Source organism: Leptonotus elevatus, chromosome 10 (assembly GCF_054856555.1).
Source record: "Leptonotus elevatus isolate MCC_2025b chromosome 10, RoL_Lele_1.0, whole genome shotgun sequence".
Lineage (NCBI taxonomy): Eukaryota > Metazoa > Chordata > Actinopteri > Syngnathiformes > Syngnathidae > Leptonotus > Leptonotus elevatus.
The window spans coordinates 2240329-2253073 of NC_141248.1; the positions used below are offsets into that span (position 1 = coordinate 2240329).

General features: G+C 38.6%; 1 protein-coding gene across 3 annotated transcripts in view; it reads right to left on the reverse strand.

Moving 5' to 3' along the window:
* fhit (fragile histidine triad diadenosine triphosphatase) overlaps positions 1-12745 on the reverse strand; it is a 187398-nt gene that overhangs the window by 23109 nt on the left and 151544 nt on the right. The gene's annotated exons all lie outside the window — the stretch shown is intronic.

Here is a 12745-nt window from a genome sequence, read left to right on the forward strand (position 1 = left end):
TTTTTTTTTATGACTCAGAACTGAAATCTTTTTAAGTGTATGAATAAATATTTACAGAACAGTCTGAAAATTTATATTCATTGTTTTGATCTCAATAGTTAAAGACACTATTTACAGAACAATTAAAAAATAAAAAATTGGGGAAAAGACTGATAAATACAGCACATACAGTAGGAAATAATGAACTATTATGTGAATGAACAAGAGTTGTCATAGCAACGCAGATTTCGTTTTCATTGTTTTGTTTTCAATGTTTTAAATTTTACTACATAACATTAATAAAGGTTGTTAAGCTGTGTGTGTAAAGCTGAATTTGCAATATTTATATTTTTATGGACTGCAGCAAGGGCAAAAAATCTAATATATATTGATTCCTAGTGTGTTCAGCTGTGCATGTAAGTGCTTTTACCACCAGTAAGAGCCTGACGTAACATGAACCAAGCTCTGCCTTGACAAGAGCGCTGCGGCTTCACAGCATTCCAAAACAAGTTCACCATGTAACTTTGACAAACATACAAAACTAAATACGAGCGCACTGTAGAAAATGAAGGACTAATTAAGAGATAATTCCTGTCCATGTGCCAGAAGGCGACGCCGCGTGGACAGATCCTCTCTCTCTGCCTGTGTGCAAACGAGCCGTGGAGAGGAGGGAAGGGCAGGCTTTCCTTCAGCACGGATATTAAGGAAGTCTACCCGTGTTATATTCATATCCAGGAAAAATAAATTATCCGTACCGGATACTCGTGTTGTATGAATATCCGTCTCACCCCTAATACTTATTTCATATCACACTGAAGAATAATTACCCTATTTTCACGACCATAAAGCACATTTAACAGCCTTAAATAAATACAAATAAAATCAACGTTGCGCATAATAATGAGGTGCGCCTTTTAAGTGCACCGAATCCCGGAGACCCAACATTTCCTTCCAAATTTTGCCAACGCACGTTTCTGATTGGTGGGCTGGTTTCACGCTCGTTCCTGGTTGGCTGCTTCCTCGAGCCACTGACGCAAGCTACTGTGAGGGCTGTGTATGACGTGTGCATGTGGAATGCACATGCGTAGGTGGCGCACTGGGGAAGAAGAAGAGGAAGAAGGCGGATAGACAGTTGAGGGTGTATGTACTCAAATGCGGAGACAAAACGAGAAAGTGAATAAAAGAGAGAGAAAATAAAACGCCAGACTATCCGCGGAGATCACTCTTCAGCCGAGACCGAGCAGGAACAAATAATACTGCCGGTATTTGCACAGTGCAAAAAAAACATCGGTTTGGCTAAGGAACCCTGAAAATGGCATCAGCGAAGAGACATCTTTACGAGGCACAATCAATGGTTTGGAAGAGGAGGAAGCAAGAAAACAAAGTTGGGGCTTGCCATCATTCCGGGAGGATTAACAAAGGAACTCCAACCGCTGGACACAAATTTTAAAATGCATGCTACTGTTTGATTTTAGCATGCATGATACCATTTGTTTTTAGCACGCATGCGCCCAATAGTATGGTATAATAATACAACCCATAACTGAGACTGGGCCTTTTAATACCTCATGGTCATGACAATATGGCAGGTGTGGTTTAGACAAGAAGTAGACTGCACCTCAACAAATGCATCATTCATTGTTGCAAAAGCTGGCAAAAGCTTTTCGTAATGGCTCAGCTGGAACTTGGATAGTTTAATCTCATTCATGTGTTTCTGTTCCACACTTTGAGGTAATTTTCAGGTTGAGCAGGGAACAGTGTCACTATATTTCATCTTGTGTGCCCCAAAGTTAGAGACACTGAGATTGCATGTATTAAGGTTTCCTCCATTGTCCCCATGCCGTTACATCTAAGCAAGTCACCCAAAATAGCACCAAATCACTCCGCCAGCTCCTCTACCATTGGAAGGGCTTGTCTAATGTCATGGCGACACCGCTCGCGAATATACAATGTTATCTATTTGAGGTAGAAGTCCTATTGCCATGCCACCGAGCAAAGCTCCATTTCGTGGTGCCTGCCCATTACCAGAAACACAATGAATGTGTTTGAAGAAAATACGCTGAACCCAGCTAAATGTAGTGTGGAAAGGGCTACAGTATATCGGCTCCTCTTTTGTGATTGCTAAGTGTTGAAATTAAGGAGTACATTACAGGCAAGCACAAAGCTTCATATCTGATGTCTGTGACATTATTTTTTAGATATCAGTCATTATATAGACTGGTTTACACATTGAGTGATGGTGTTAGAAATAAATAACAATTGTTCCAAAATGCCATAATGGTAAATAGGTTTCATTAACAGGACATAATTCTTCTTTTCTGCCTTTTTATGCATTTAAAGCAGTTTTAAAAGGTAACCCAATTCTAGGAAAAATAAATGGACTATTGCAATGGAAGAAAAGGTCATCACGAGGCAACAAGAGGAACTGGGGGTTCATTATCTTTCTCAAGAGTGGCTTTCAGACCACAGGAACCAATTCCGGAAGTTCCATATGTACCCCGAGCCGGTAGTTTGTGTACACACACAAAAGAGGTTTGTGGACTGAGAGGTTCCAACAGGGAATAACTAAGTACGTTGAAGAGGGTACGTTTTGGATTCTGCTATAGCGCTCCTCGGTTCAACAAAGGTAAATGTGAAATACTTGGAATATCGTCATTTATTTCTTTCCCTGTTGTAGCACTTGCCAGCAGCTTAATTGTGTAAATGAAACTGCACACGGCCTTCTTCACATACACAAAGTGTACATAACGTCACATACGCAGACAGAGGGTGGGAAATTCGAATCCGAATCCAGTCTGAAAACTATTGGCCTGAGGCTTGCAGGAGTACCCAATATACCGGCACGGTCCGTTGCTCCTCGGCCAGCGATTGCGGTTCGGGTCTGGTGGGCCTCCTGGGTGCCCCGGGGGTTACTCTTTCCTCTCCCCTTCCTCCTCCTTGCCCTCTCTCCCTCCTCACCTTCCTCTGCCCGTCTTCCCCTGTCTCCTTATCCCTTCCCACTCGCCCTCCTACCCCACTGCCTTTCCTTTCCCTCCATGTCGTTTCCATATTTTCACTGCGTCGTCGACTGTTACCATGCTTGCAGTTGAACGTGCCTCTGTCAGCCAAGTGTTCCAAATATGCCAATTACAAGAAGCATTGAGGAAAATAACGTGACGGATGGACTGTAATTAATTACTTATATGATTAGAAATCAATTGATTTACTTAATTTCAATAGTACTTTAGATAGCGAGAGCCCTTGTCATGTTTTGTTATCCAGTTCTAATCCATTCTACTTGAACTTCCTTATTACTGATAATCCATTCCATGTTTTCCTGCTTGTTTCCTTCCTCCTAACCTGCCGGTATTAGTGTCAATTGTCTATCACAGCCTATAAAGGGAGTCATGATGGATATAAGGAAGGTTTCTGAAGAAGAAAGTAAGTCTTCATCACTCTCTGCTGGTAGTAACAACTACGGTAGTTATCTGTGGCAACGGCCCAGCTAACAGCAGAAAGGCCCATGCTATATTGTCTAATAATTACTCTACAATGCATGTGAAGTTCCTGGCTGATAAACAGATGAAGCGGGTTTTTAGAGATAACTTTATGCTTGAATTCACAGTAAAGTAGAAGTTAAAAGATCATTCACTTATGCTTGTGATCAGTGGATGATGATAATAATATAATTGACAAAACTAATACTTCACTCATGTTGATTTGTAGGAAACAGCACGATGAGTAGAGAGAGCAAGTGTAGAGCGATACCTGCTGGAGACGTGAGTGTAGACGGTAAGAGTCTAAAAATCATATAAAACTCAACTCAAGGTGCATCATTACATTTAACTTGAGAGTAATGAACAGAAAGATATGAGATATGGAGATATTTAAAACAAATTTAAGGCAGGCAGCTATAGCACGTCATACACAAGGAAATTCTGCTTTACATAATTAAAAGTACAATATTTTAAAGCAAAAATTTTTTTCAAAAGAACTAAAGGCACCTACAAAGTACGGAAACAAACGTTTACATTTTAGAGATGACTAAAATTAGTGAATACAACTTACAGAGTAAGAAAAATAATTTGGGGTTAAAACTTCGAAAGATCTCAATCATAGGCATGGTGAAAAGCATAGTTTTTAACCTGAAATAAAAAATATTCACACTTTAATTTTACTTTCATATTTAATTTAGAAGTCATTGAGTAATGAATGAGTCACATATGCACCAAAATGTAACATGTGACTTCAAAAGTTTTTGGGAGCAAACAGTTACTGTGCTTTGAGCCAAATTCATGTAATTTGCCTCCCTGTTGATAAGTTAATAATTAATTGAATGTATCTTAATTGAAAATGATAGACTCACTTTATGACAACACAGTTACCTTTTTTTTGCATACAGTTTTTCGTACACTGTTGACAATGTTTACATATATATATTTTTGGTTAATTTTATAAAAATGCTTCATGTGTTTGTGTACCATATTGAAATACTGACGGAAATAACACTTCAAGTCTAATGATGACTTTAACTTTTACACAGTATTGTATTCCTTTTATATCTGTCTATCTGTGCATCTTCTAGGGCAGGGGCGGGCAAACTCGGTCTTTGAGGGCCGAAGTCCTGCAGGTTTTGGAGGTTTCCCTCTTCAAACACAAGCTGATTCCAATCAACAGGATCATTATCAGGCTTATGCAGAGCTTGCTGATGAGCTGATCATATATCAGCTGTGTTGGAGAAGGGAAACATCCCAAACCTGCAGGACTCTAGCCCTCGAGGACCGAGTTTGCCCAGCCCTGTTCTTGGGGCTAAGCCCCCCCCCCCCCTTTTCCATGAAACCTAGTGACGCCCCTGTACACTGATATATTTAATTATAATAAAAATCCCAATTCCCCAATTTCTATTTAATAGTGGAGAGAGAAAAATACCCACTCTGTCTTTGTCTCTTTAGTAGTCTTCATAAGCAAATAAACATGGTGAATGCTTGGTATGAGTACTCAAAACCAGATAAATTATTCATACTAAAGAAAAATACACTTATTTAGCAGGCATGGCATAATAAAAAAAAACATAAATGGTAAATAGTCCACTGTTCTCTCAATAACCCTTATGATCACATGCAAATTAAAAACACCCATTTGCTACTGGGACTTCTATGGAATGGCACATTTAATATCTCCCCTCAGGCACGATGGTAAAATTATTATTATTTTCATAAGCTGTGGTTATTAGAATATTCATATGAAACTTGCAAGTCATTGGTATTCATTTGCTACAGACTCTTGTTACAAATTCCAAATGTCAAACTGAAATTTAAACACCCTACAAGGCATGTTCATTATTTTGTTATTGAAATGTTGTGGTTCACTGGTTTGGAAAGTCTTGTTCCTCAGGGCTGTATAGCATGTATCATATTTGTTCAAACTTAGATGTTTAATTAAAGTTATTAGGAACCACAGGTGTATTACTTCATGAGTACTGAATTGCATTTGCATTATGCATCGGTAGCACTTGAAGCATAGTGTCAGTTGCAAGGAGAAATATGAATAAGATAAGTTCCGCTCTGATAATATTTAAAGGGCGACGGGCAACACAAGTTCAGAGTATGTTCCCATTATTTTTGAATAATTGGGATAACAGATAGCCAGAAAAGATGCTTGGTGCCAGTTTATAGCATAAATACTAATTTCCACCTGTAGTCCTTGTACAGGATGTTGTTAATAAAAGGGGAAGAATACAGTATGTTTGTAAAAAAATGATAGTATATGAGATTAGTAACAAGTTGAGGAATGATCATGAAAACAAGATTTCACACGCGTCACATCAGACTTATTGAATCTAAAACAGTTAAAGTACCACTGACTGTCACACCCAACTAAGTGGGGCGAAATTTGTTTTCCGAATTTGACCCATCCCCTGAGGGAGCGGTGAGCAGCAGCAGGGGCCGCACTCGGGAATAATTTGGTGATCTAACCCCCCAATTCCAACCCTTAATGCTGAGTGTTAAGCAGGGAGGCAAATGGTATGACCCGGCCGGGGATTGAACACACAACCTCCCAATCTCAGGGCGGACACTCTACCACAAGGCCACTGAATTACATTACACGCTGCACACTTGCAAACCCACTGCCACTCGTTCTCACATTTCACTTTCCCACTCCTTCCTGCATCCTTCCTATCATAGGGCAAAACATGAACTTTCAAATATATCAATGACTTTCATCCATCTCACTCATTCACCATTTGTCTCTAATGTGTAACATTTGTAATTTTTTTACATAACTGCCATTTCTTTGTCAGACGTGCAAAAATCATGTACAGTTTAGAATATCTGTTGGCAAACTATTGGAAATGATGATTTGGTGAGTGCGGTCCTACATTTGGAGATTCCGCACTGTCCTCTGGAGGCGAAGTGTGTGGCTTGAGCCGTTTTTCCTGAAGTCAGCGCAACAAACCCACACAGAGAAGGAGCAGCCCCATAAATGACTTTAAAGAGCAAGCACAGGTTTGCATAGTTGATTAAATTGTCAATGTTTAGAAAGTTGTTTTTAGCAAGATTGAGACTATAATGTCAAGATTTTTTATAATGAATTTTGATTGCACGTTTATATAATGATTCAACAGGTTTCAAAGTTGTTTTTGCCTGGGACCACATTTTCATACAGTACTGAAAACGTGACATTACTATAGAGTTCAAGTAGGGCTGGGTATTGCTAACAACCTCACAATATGATATGTATCACGATACAGGGGTCACGATACGATACATATCGCGATACACATGTATCCCAATACATGATCTTCAAGGTGATACATATCCCAATATTTTACATTAATTTACTTGCATTTTTTGTGTTGGTTTAGTGAGAACTCTAGGTCAAGAAACCCTGAAATGTGGGAAACTGCGTTTTCAGTTTCAGAAAGGGAGGTAACTGCAACCAGAGAAAAAGTGGTAGCTCTAGCCTGTTTCATAAAAAGAGGTAATTTAACCTCTCGGTCAGTTACCGTAGTAACATGTTCCATGAACCAAACCTGGTCGGTTGCAGTTTTTTCACAATGCGGTCAAGGTTGTCGAGAGGGCCACCTGGGTCCACGCCAGCCACTGCAAACTGGTGTAATTCGTGTCGACATCAGCTTAGCCCAACATCAGCTAAAAGAGTCTCCACCAGTCGGTGTCCAGCGCTCTCAAAGAAGGTGTGGCGTGCCAAGCCACCACCCTACGTTATAGACGAGGATTTCTCTGTGTCCAGCACACTCAAAGACGGCGTGGCGTGCCAAGCCACTTCCCTACGTTGTAGACAAGGATTTCTCGATGGTGCCTGAGGCTGCATCCCGTCGCAAGTCACGTCTCAGCTCTTGTTCGCCGAGGCTTACTGCACCCACTTCCTGATTACACTACCGTTGTTAATGTTACACACACATACCAATTGAATTCCTGGTGGCGTTATGTTAATTTCACTGCACATAGGGATAATATGACTAACTGCTATGTTTGCTCTGATTTGCCACGGTCCTCTTCTCACGTGACCCTATGGCCCTACAATATGTCTGCAGTACGGACTATTTGTTTGATGGGTTTGGTCACCCACCCAGGGAGTAAGGTTCCTCTTTCTAAGGCGAACTTTTCCATACCACGTAAGATAAATTGGTCTTCTACGCCACTTCATGCTCGTGAGGATTGTTCTCAACGGACAGATCTCCATTAATCCAAAATATCTGGGCAATTTAAAAAATGTTGCTTATTTGTAAAATACACCGCAGCAGTCTTATCGACATTTGAAGTAAGACAAGAACTCTTAAGCCAGGCAACAACCTTTTCCATCTCTATTGTTAAGCTCCTCACCACCTCAAGAGCATTTCTTCCATGGGTATCAGCAGCATACATAATGACGTTTACATCACACACTGAGGGGAGGTCATTGATGTATAAACTAAAAAATAAGAGCCTGTTGGGGCGTCAGCCCACAGTGCAGGGAGACGTTATGTCCCGGAGATCGGGACATAATCAGTTGAGTCTTTTAAGCAAGAAAAGGCGCACCTCACTATTAGGCGCACCATTAATTTTTGAGAAAATTTAAGACTTTTAAGTGAGCCGTATAGTCGTGAAAATACGGTATTTGTTTGTTTTTTTGAAGTTATATTAAACATTTTTCATGCATACTTTCATAGATCCAATAATTCAATCAATGTTTCAAATAATTTTGTATGGATATAAATGAGGTTTAATTTTGGTCCACGGAGTCCACAAAGTAAAACACACACCTTAACCCGTAGCCGTTATTTTTTTTAAATTAAATTCTTGTACTTTTTGCCAAAATCAGGCATTTCCTTTGAAGTGTGATAACTTAGTCATTTATGAATATTTGTTTCACTTTCAACCACTCAAAATGTTCACTGGCATGAGACCTATCTATACATATATCGTTTTTTATAATGCCCTCTACGGACAATAATAGCAGTATTATGCTAACAGCAAAATTAACTATGCTGTATATATATATATATGTAAAATAAAGGTATAATTTGAATATTTCATATGACATATTTAGAGGCTTGAATAAGTCCATAAGTCATAACAATAACATTTTTTATGCATACCCAGTTTTCACAAGATGGAGGTTTTCTGAATAGCACAAAACTCTTGTAATTTTGCCCAAATCTGGCATTTCCTTTGAAGTGAGATAACTTAGTCCTTTATGAATATTTTTTTCACTTTCAACCTCTCAAAATGTTCAGTAGCATCAGACGTATCTATACATATATAGTTTTAAAAATTTTTATGCCCCCTATTGACAATAATAGCATTATTATGCTAATAGCAAGACTAACTATGCTGTATATATATATATAAAATAAAAGTCAAATTTGAATATTTCATATGACATAGTTAGAGGCTCAAACAAGTCCATAAGTCATAACAATATAATTTTGTATGCATGCCCAGTTTTTACACAATGGCTGTTTTCTGAATAGTACAAAACTCTTATAATTTTGCCCAAATCTGGCATTTCCTTTGAAGTGAGATAACTTAGTCCATTCATCCATCCATTTTCTGTACCGCTTGTCCTCACAAGGGTCGCGGGGGTTGCTGGAGCCTATCCCAGCTGGCTTCGGGCAGTAGGCGGGGTACACCCTGAACTGGTTGCCAGCCAATCGCAGGGCACACAGAGACGAACAACCATACTCACAATCACACCTATGGACAATTTGGAGTGTCCAATTCACCTGCCATGCATGTTTTTGGAATGTGGGAGGAAACCGGAGTACCCGGAGAAAACCCACGCAAGCACGGGGAGAACATGCAAACTCCACCCAGGAAGGCCCGGACTTGATCTCACAACCTTTGCACTGGGAGGCGGACGTGCTAACCAGTCAGCTGAGATAACTTAGTCATTTATGAATATTTTTTTCACTTTCAACCGCTCAAAATGTTCAGTGGCATCAGACCTTTTTTTTTTTTTAATGCCCCCTATGGACAATAATAGCAGTATTATGCTAATAGCAAGACTAACTATGCTGTATATATATATATAAAATAAAAGACTAATTTGAATATTTCATACGACATAGTTAGAGGCTCAAACAAGTCCATAAGTCATAACAATATATTTTTTTTATGCATGCCCAGTTTTTACACAATGGCATTTTTCTGAATAGCACAAAACTCTTGTAATTTTGCCCAAATCAGGCATTTCCTTTGAAGTGAGATAACTTAGTCATTTATGAATATTTTTTTCACTTTCAACCGCTTAAAATGTTCAGCGGCATCAGACCTATCTATACATATATAGTTTTTATTTTTATTTTTATTTTTATTTTTTAATGCCCCCTATGGACAATAATAGCAGTATTATGCTAACAGCAAGACTAACTATGCTGTATATATATATATATAAAATAAAAGACTCATTTTAATATTTCATTTGACATAGTTAGAGGCTCAAACAAGTCCATAAGTCATGACAATAGATTTTTTTTATGCATGCCCAGTTTTTACACAATGGCATTTTTCTGCATAAAATTATTGTAATTTTGTCCCAAATCAGGCTTTTCCTTTGACGTGTAATAATTATGAAAACTTTTTTTCACTTTCAACCGCTCAAAATGTTCCGTGGCATCAGACCTATCTATACATATATAGTTTTTTTTTTTTTTTTATGCCCCAATGGACAATAATAGCAGTATTATGCTAACAGCAAAACCAACTATGCTGTATATATATATTATGGATAGATACAAATCTAAGTAAAATATTTCATATGACATAATTAGATCCTTGAATATGTCAATTAGTCGTAACAAGATATTTTTTTCTTTAGAATAAGAAGGTCAAAGTCACAATAACTGATTTTGATGACAGAATTTAAGAGTAACACTTTAGAACAAATATGCAGAATTCATGAAAATGAAACACCAGTTACTGAAACGAAGAGCTACTACTAACTAAACACCAGAACTATTTTTTTTTCCATTTCACATTTTATGCAATGGGTCTTGATGTGTTTTTTGCAAATGTAAGTTCCACATTTTGCCGCTTGAAGCTTTTCTTATGGTTCGCTGTATGATGCCCTAGTTGGAAAACAAATCTAACGCAGTTTCAGGGCTGCTGATTCAAGCTACTGCGTAGAGGGTTGCCCCGGGGTTAGGAATGGGATGGAGGAAATAATGTGTGGCCACTTCATGAGTAGGAGACCATAATAGTTTTTAATTTTTTGAGAGACACTCACTAATTTCTTTGCCCTGATGGCCGTCATTTTCATCATCCTCTGCCTCCTCGTCGTGTTCATCTACGCCCCCCCCCCCCCCCCCCCCCTTCACTCTCACCTGCGCGATCATCTGCGTCCACTTCCCACACCTCGTCATGCTCATCTCCATATTCATCGTCATCATCCTCTTCCTTCTCTGGCATTCAAAGTCCAAGAGTAGACTCTTCAACCTCTTCTGAGCTCCCCGAACTAGCGTCCGAATACAATTCTTCTTCGGAATTAGTACTTTCTAAAACGAGCCGAATCGCGTCCTCCAATACCATCTTTCTAGCCATTGCTACCAGTTGCGGTGAAAGAAATGCAAAGTAGTGTTCATCACGAGAACAACGACCTCAAAAATGCCCGGAACCAATAAGAGTAAAGAAGTTCCAACACCCAACCAGTAAGAGTTGAAATTCAAACAATAACAATAAACAAGTGAATTTCTTTTTGCATTTGTGGGCAGTACCTTTGTATTTTCTTGTGCACACCTGCTAATATGCATGCCCAAATAGACTGAAAGTCAGCTCAGACACATCAACACCAAACTTTTTTGTAATGCCAACCGTTTTTATCACATTCATTTTGACCAATCTGCAGCAGGCTTTGCACAAGCAAATTAATTTATTAGCCTATGGCACCACCTAGTGGATTTTGGGGGTTAACACTCTCAACACACAAATTCCTCTATTTTCATGTTTATGACTCGTCAAAGAAGCGATTGCAACAGTAATCACGGAAAATGCATTATAACACATCAGGTTTACAGCATATCGAAAACTGTGATTTATAACGGGAGTCAATGAGCCAAAATCGGGCATTATTACAAGAATTTAGAGTGAATCTCTCCCTCCTGTTTGCAATAATTATAAATTGCAGCATGGCGCCAATTTGAACTTCTACATTTTTTAACAATCCTGGTGAAATGTCAGGTCCCTAGTGTATTTTTTTCAAATACTTTTTCTTTGATGAAACACAGAAAAACATAAAAATGCCAGAAAATGGACAAATAACACAGACGGGTTAAATGACCAAAAACAGTATTAAAACAGTATCATGCAGTATCTCACTTGAGATACTGTATGAACTGTATGTACTGTACATATGCTCTTTTAAGCATATATATGAAAATGTGTAAGTGCAAATGTTGAGCTTGACAATACCATTATCTGCACACGGGTATAGAGGAGCATATATTTTTTTCTTTCATTTGGGATTCACTAAATAAATAACCTATTACTGTATTAATTATCAGTCAAAACAAGGGGTAGGACTTGACAAGATTTGTTTCTCTTTTTTGGGGGGGACTTCTTCCTATTCTTATAACAAACAGTAGAGGCAAATGTCAAGTGCAAGTCTAGTGTTCATTTTATCCACCACTTTTAAATTGTGGCGGCTGTGGCTCAGGGTGTAGAGACGGTCGTTCAGTAACCAAAAGGTTGGCTGTTTGATCCCCGCTCTCCCCTGAGTCATGTGTGGCAGCCACGCTTCTGTCAGCCTGCCCAAGGGCAGCTGTGGCTAATTAAGTAGTTTACCGCCACCAGAGTGTGAATGAGTGAGTGCACGAATAATGCAAATGTCCAAAAAAGCGCCATATAAATCTAATGCATTATTTTTTATTATTATTAAATTCAGTCTCAGTTTTAGTCCAGTTTCAGTCACACTTTTTAGTTTTTATCACAGTTAGCCAACCTCATCCCGTTTTTATTTAGTCCATATTTAGTCGACTATAAAGCTAGCATTTTATTCTTTATTTTAGTCCAAAAAAACAACTTTGTCTAGTTTTAGTCAACAAACTCTGTCAACGTTTTAGTCTAGTTTTAGTCAGGACAATAATTTTACCCCTGTATATTTTTTGTCAACAGATTTTGCTGAACATTTCAAATTTAAAAACATTTCACATAGATTTTTCTCTCATCTTTTTTAACTTGACACACAATTACAGTAGATGGCTACTATGGCTCCATGTTACGAGCTAGTAAACTAGCCAGCATTAGTTAGTTAGCTGTCGGATTAACATTATTGTTGGAACATTATAGCC